This window comes from Neomonachus schauinslandi, chromosome 2 (genome assembly GCF_002201575.2).
Source record: "Neomonachus schauinslandi chromosome 2, ASM220157v2, whole genome shotgun sequence".
In the NCBI taxonomy this organism is placed as follows: Eukaryota; Metazoa; Chordata; class Mammalia; order Carnivora; family Phocidae; genus Neomonachus; species Neomonachus schauinslandi.
The window spans coordinates 90,647,126-90,653,867 of NC_058404.1; the positions used below are offsets into that span (position 1 = coordinate 90,647,126).

A 6,742-nucleotide genomic window follows, 5' to 3' on the forward strand; every position below is an offset into this window, starting at 1 on the left:
CTCTCTGTCTCTCATTCTCTCTCTCTCAAATAAAAAAAAAAAATCAAAAAAAAAAAAAAAAAAAGAAGATACTATGTTTTATACATTCACCACGCACTGAAACTACAAGAGTACAAAAACACAAACAACCTACCTTCTGTCATTTACATTCTTTTTATTTTTCAAGATTTTATTTATTTATTTGATAGAAAGAGAGTAAGTGTGAGAGAGAGAGAGAGTACAAGTCAGTGGGGAGAGGCAGAGGGAGAAGCAGACTCCCTGCTAAGCAGGGAGCCTGATGCTGGGCTGGATTCCAGGACCCTGGGACCATGACCTGAGCTGAAGGCAGTTGCTTAACCAACTGAGCCACCCAGGCGCCCCTGTTATTTATATTCTATTGATTACCTATTTTAATTCTACCACTTCATAAGTAAGAAAAAATAAGATTCAAAGAATAAAGACTTATCCTCCCATCTCCACCATACTTGAAGACTATTCAAATTTTTTCAGTTTTTTTCTTTTAAACTTAAACAATGAATAATTTCCATCTTGCTTGATTTTCATATTTCAAAATGCTAACAATCATCATTGAGATTCCCATTTAAATTTTCTAAACTTTATCAGAGTTTAAGGGTTGATGAGTATAGTTTAATCACAAAATCTGAGGAAAATTATTATTCATATTAATTTTTTTCTTTTTTTTTCTTTTTTCTTTTTTTTTAGTAGGCTCCACACCCAGCGTGGAGCCCACTAACTTTTTATTACATCCACTAAACTTACTTTTGGAAGGCACAAATGTTGTATCTTATGTTAAGAACCTTCTTTAGAGGGGCACCTGGGTGGCTCAGTCCTTAAGCGTCTGCCTTCGGCTCAGGTCATGATCCCAGGGTCCTGGGATTGAGCCCCGCATCGGGCTCCCTGCTCAGCGGGAAGCCTGCTTCTCCCTCTCCCACTCCCCCTGCTTGTGTTCCCTCTCTCGCTGTCTCTCTCTCTATCAAATAAATAAATAAAATCTTTTAAAAAAAAGAACCTTCTTTAGAAATAAAAATCTGCTAAACAAATAATTAAAAACTTCATTCCTATTCATATTGAAGAATATTCATTAATATCCAGAATGAGTGAAATAAATTCAGTATAAGCACAACCAACTAAAATGATTTCTAGATGAAAAGCCCCCAGACTAGCTATCAGAATTCCCTGGGTCCTAAGAACCACCTAAAATCTACTAAATCAGATTTTCTTTAAGTGGTGTCCACATAACTATATTTTAAAAATATCACTCCATGGAGAAAACACTAATCCAGAATTTAATTGTTGATCTACACATTAAAAGACATGAAATCACCCACAGGCTTCCAGAACTCAAAGTTAATTATTTTCATCACATCCCATTTCATAACCAGGCTATTAAAATCAAGAGGGGATTGGTGCTCTTATTATCTGTATATTAATTCTGATTTTTACCAGCCATTATATACAATACTAAATGTTTAAAACTGCTTTTATTTTTCCTTTGATCTTCTTAATTTAAATATCACTTCCTTAATGTGTTCTTTGTAGGTGAGAAACAAGTTCATTTGGAAAAAAAAAAAATGAAATAGATGCTAACTAAATCTTTGCCCTTCTGAGAAAATGTAAGAAAAATTTTAAGTTTTATGTATGGTCAATTCACATAAGAATTGATGAAACAACTCACTTTAGAACAAAATGTAGAGTTTTAAATTTTAGGCTTTAGTTAAATCATTTTTCCATATTGTCTATTTTAATATATCTGACCAAGAATACAGTGTGAAAATTTATATTGTCACTGTACTTTTCAGGTGCATTGTAGTTAATGCTCCAGATTGATGCTTATTGCTACAAGCATGTGGTAGTTACATGTGAAAATACTGTTTATGGGGGTGCCTGGGTGTCTCAGTCGGTTGAGCATCTGACTCTTGATTTGGCTCAGGTCATGGTCTCAGGGTCTTGGGATCAAGCCCCACATTGAGTCCTGCATTGGGCTCCGTGCTCCCCGGGGAGTCTGCTTGAGGATTTCTCTCCCTCTGCCTCTGCCTTCCCCCAGCTTGTGTGCTCTCTCTCTCTCTCTCACACACACACACAAATAAATAAATCTTTTTAAAAAGTACTATTTATGTATCTGTATCCTTTCCTTGACTGTTTCTGTTCATCTCTTCATAACTGGAAATCATAACTAGCGCCATCTACTCTCTACTTTTTTTCTTTTTCCATTGTAAATTCACTGGTTCATTTTTCATCATAAGTTACTTTGTACTAAAATTATAAATCATGTTATAGAAGGTCATCACCTATATTTAGTTAGGCACCTATTACATGTTTCAAAGGTACATTTTAATATAATTTATTATAAATAGTTTGCTTCTCGGGGCACCTGGGTTGCTCAGTTGTTTAAGCGCCTATATATACGACTCAGGTCATGATCTCAGGGTCCTGGGATAGAGCCCCACATCAGACTCCCTGCTCGGCGGGGAGCTTCCTTCTCCCTCTCCTCCCCACTCCTGCTCTCTCAGTCTCTCTCTCTGTCTTTCAAATAAATAAATAAAATCTTTAAAAAAATAAATAGATTGCTTCTCATGGTGAGTGGCCTTAATATTCATTAAGTTTTGAAAGTATATTTATGTGAGTAATTTATTAGCAGGACCTGAAAAGATTAGTTAAAACCCAGTTAATGATGTTTTTCCAAAAGATTTATTTTTATGTTCAAACAGTAAAATGGTATATGGGCTACATCTTGTTTGTGAGCAAGCTAACGGAGATACCACATTGTTTGAGACCATGGTAAAAATGGTGTAGGTATAGCACCTAGAATTTACCAGATGAAAGTTTATATGAAGATCAGTATGGTGTATAAAGATCAGTGGTGTAGGTATAGCACCTAGAATTTACCAGATGAAAGTTTATATAAAGATCAATATATATGCTCCCTCCCTCTCCCTCCAGGTTACCAGAGTCGCAGCTGGTCTACAAATCAAGAACTCTTTGACATCTAAAGATCCAGGTATCAAGGCACAATATCAGCAGAGGTGGCTCACAATTGATGCTAATGCTCCATGGGAAGTCAAGAATTATGTTTTGCAGACTTTGGGCACAGAAACTTACCGGCCTAGTTCTGCCTCACAACGTGTGGCTGGTATTGCTTGTGCAGAGATCCCAGTGAACCAGTGGCCAGAACTCATTCCTCAGCTGGTGGCCAATGTCACAAACCCCAACAGCACAGAGCACATGAAAGAGTCGACATTGGAAGCTATCAGTTACATTTGCCAAGATATAGACCCAGAGCAGCTACAGGATAAATCCAAAGAGATTCTGACTGCCATAATCCAGGACATGAGGAAAGAAGAGCCCAGTAATAATGTGAAGTCAGCAGCTACAAATGCACTCCTGAACTCATTGGAGTTCACCAAAGCAAACTTTGACAAAGAGTCCGAAAGGCACTTTATTATGCAGGTGGTCTGTGAAGCCACACAGTGTCTGGATACAAGGGTATGAGTGGCTGCCTTACAGAATCTGGTAAAGATAATGTTCTTGTATTATCAGTACATGGAGACGTATATGGGTCCCGCTCTTTTTGCTATCACGATTGAAGCAATGAAAAGTGACATTGATGAGGTGGCCCTACAAGGGATAGAATTCTGGTCCAATGTGTGTGATGAGGAAATGGACTTGGCCATTGAGGCTTCCGAGGCAGTAGAACAAGGACGACCCCCTGAGCACACCAGCAAGTTTTATGCCAAGGAAGCACTACAGTACCTGGTTCCAATCCTCACACAGACACTAACTAAACAGGACGAGAATGATGATGACGATGACTGGAAGCCCTGCAAAGTAGCAGACCTGTGCCTCATGCTCCTGGCCACCTGCTGTGAAGATGACATCGTCCCACATGTCCTCCCCTTCATTAAAGAACACATCAAGAACCCTGACTGATGGCACCAGGTTGCGGCAGTAATGGCTTTTGGCTGTATCTTGGAAAGACCAGAGCCCAATCAGCTCAAACCACTTGTTATCCAGGCTATGCCCACCCTAAGAGAACTAATGAAAGACCCCAGTGTAGTTTTCCAAGATACAACTGCATGGACTGTGGGCTGAATTTGTGAACTGCTCCCTGAAGCTGCCATCAATGATGTCTACTTGACTCCCCTGATGCAGTGTCTGATAGAGGGCCTCAGTGCTGAGCCCAGAGTGGCTTCCAATGTGTGCTGGGCTTTCTCCAGTCTGGCTGAAGCTGCTTATGAAGCTGCAGATGTGGCTGATGATCAGGAAGAACCAGCTACCTATTGCTTATCTTCTTCTTTTGAACTCATAGTTCAGAAGCTCCTGGAGACCACAGACAAACCTGATGGACACCAGAACAACCTGAGGAGTTCTGCATATGTATCTCTGATGGAAATTGTGAAAAATGGTGCCAAGGATTGTTACCCCACGGTTCAGAAAACTACTCTGGTTATCATGGAACAACTGCAGCAGGTGCTCCAGATGGAGTCACATATCCAGAGCACATCCGATAGAATCCAGTTCAATGACCTTCAGTCTTTGCTCTGCGCAACTCTTCAGAACGTTCTCCGAAAAGTGAAACATCAAGATGCTTTGCAGATCTCTGATGTGGTCATGGCCTCCCTGTTAAGGATGTTCCAAAGCACAGCTGGGCCTGGAGGAGTGCAAGAGGATGCCCTAATGGCAGTTAGCACACTGGTGGAAGTGTTGGGTGGTGAATTCCTAAAGTACATGGAGGCCTTTAAACCCTTCCTGGGCATTGGATTGAAAAATTATGCTGAATACCAGGTTTGTTTGGCAGCTGTGGGCTTAGTGGGAGATTTATGCCTTGCTCCACAGTCCAACATCTTACCTTTCTGTGATGAGGTGATGCAGCTCCTGCTGGAGAACCTGGGGAATGAAAATGTCCACAGGTCTGTGAAGCCACATATTTTGTCAGTGTTTGGTGATATTGCCCTTGCTATTGGTGGAGAGTTTAAAAAATATCTAGAGGTTGTCTTGAATACTCTTCAGTGGGCCTCCCAAGCCCAGGTGGACAAATAAGACTATGACATTGGGATTATCTGAATGAGCTAAGAGAAGGCTGCTTGGAGGCCTGTACCAGAATTGTCCAGGGATTGAAGGGAGACCAGGAGAATGTGCACCCAGATGTCATGCTGGTACCACCCAGAGTAGAATTTATTCTGTCTTTCATTGACCACATTGCTGGAGATGAGGATCATACAGACGGAGTAGTAGCTTGTGCTGCTGGGCTGATAGGGGACTTGTGTACAGCATTTGGGAAGGATGTACTGAAATTAGTAGAAGCTAGGCCAATGATCCATGAACTGTTAACGGAAGGACGGAAGTACGGAGATCGAAGACTAACAAAGCAAAAACCCTTGCTACATGGGCAACAAAAGAACTGAGGAAACTGAAGAACAAAGCTTGATCTGTTACCATTGGAATGATAACCTGAGACCCCCACCGGAAATCTCCAATCTTTTGAAAAACCCGGAAGTGAGGAGTGTACACGGATGCTGAATGTTCGGGAAAGAGAGGATGAGTGAGTGAGGCTTGAAAACACACCATACTGAACATCCCACTGCAGTCACTGGCTGCCAACAGCAGTGCTGTTAGTGAGCTAAGTAAGCACTGGCTTCGTAGAAAACCGTAACATCAGCCATCTCGGAAAAGAGAAAAACAATGGATTTACTTGCTTAGAAAAAAAAAAAAAAAAAAAGAAAGTTATCTCTTCCCAGGAGAGGCTAGAACTAGCTTTTCTGTCTTTGGCTGGTGCCAAGTGGAGTGACTGGTTTGGGAGAGGAGGAGGGACTGGTTCAGCTGTGGTGCTTTGTTGTAAAAGGCAGACTGGCCTTTGCTACTGATAAGAAAGATGGAGCCTGGGTCTCAAGCCCACCTTTGGTGTACCTTTGCCACACGGTACTGTTTGTGTGCCAGCTAAAAGGATGGTGAGGGATTCTTTAAAGTCAGAAAATGAGTATGTGTGAGTGAGGCTGTATCCACATTCTCAACTTCAAGTCATTGCAGTTTCTTTTTCCCAGAAAAAAAGGGGTTAGATGTTGCATTTCATAAAACTAACCAAAGTTTTGTCTACTGATGCAGCACAAGAGATGTGTAAAAGAAAAAAAAGAAAAGAAAAGAAAAAAGGAAAGACACTCTTTAGGTTTTGTTTTTTGTCTTGTTTTCTTTTGTTTTTAATTATCTTCTAGGGAAAACACTGATGAATGGTCAGAGCTCCCGTATCCTGACCTTTTCATCAAGGTGCCTTTCCTAAATAATATGGTTCAACTGTGAATATAGAAGTGGGGGAGGGGGGAGAAAAAGAAAACTCTGGAGTTAGAGGATCTAGAACAAATTCAAATACAGTTGTTACAAATAAAGGACACAAACTTCAAAAACAAAAGAAAGCCAGAACCCAAACAAACCAAAATTTTAGATGCTCAGAAATAGCAGCACAAAAGAAAAGTTCTCTCCTGACAAGTATCGCGGTAGTCTGAACACCCCCAGAAAATTGTGCCAAAGAGTTTAGAAAACAAATACACAATAAAAGTACACACATGCACACACATCTGCACACACAGCAAACTTCAGGTAACTATTTTAGATTGCAAATGAGGATAAATTTAATGTTCAAACAATCTGATAAAATAACCATTTGGAAAAAAAAAAGATCAATATATATATGTATATACTGATCTTAAACATGGTTATAGAAAGAGGGAATCTTTTTTATTGTTATGTTAAT

The 6,742-nt window shown here is 40.2% G+C and overlaps 1 pseudogene; it reads left to right on the top strand.

Annotated features, from left to right (window-relative positions):
* The first annotated feature begins 3,040 nt into the window (after window positions 1-3,040).
* Window positions 3,041-5,513, top strand: LOC110571241 (annotated as a pseudogene).
* The last annotated feature ends 1,229 nt before the right edge of the window (window positions 5,514-6,742 follow it).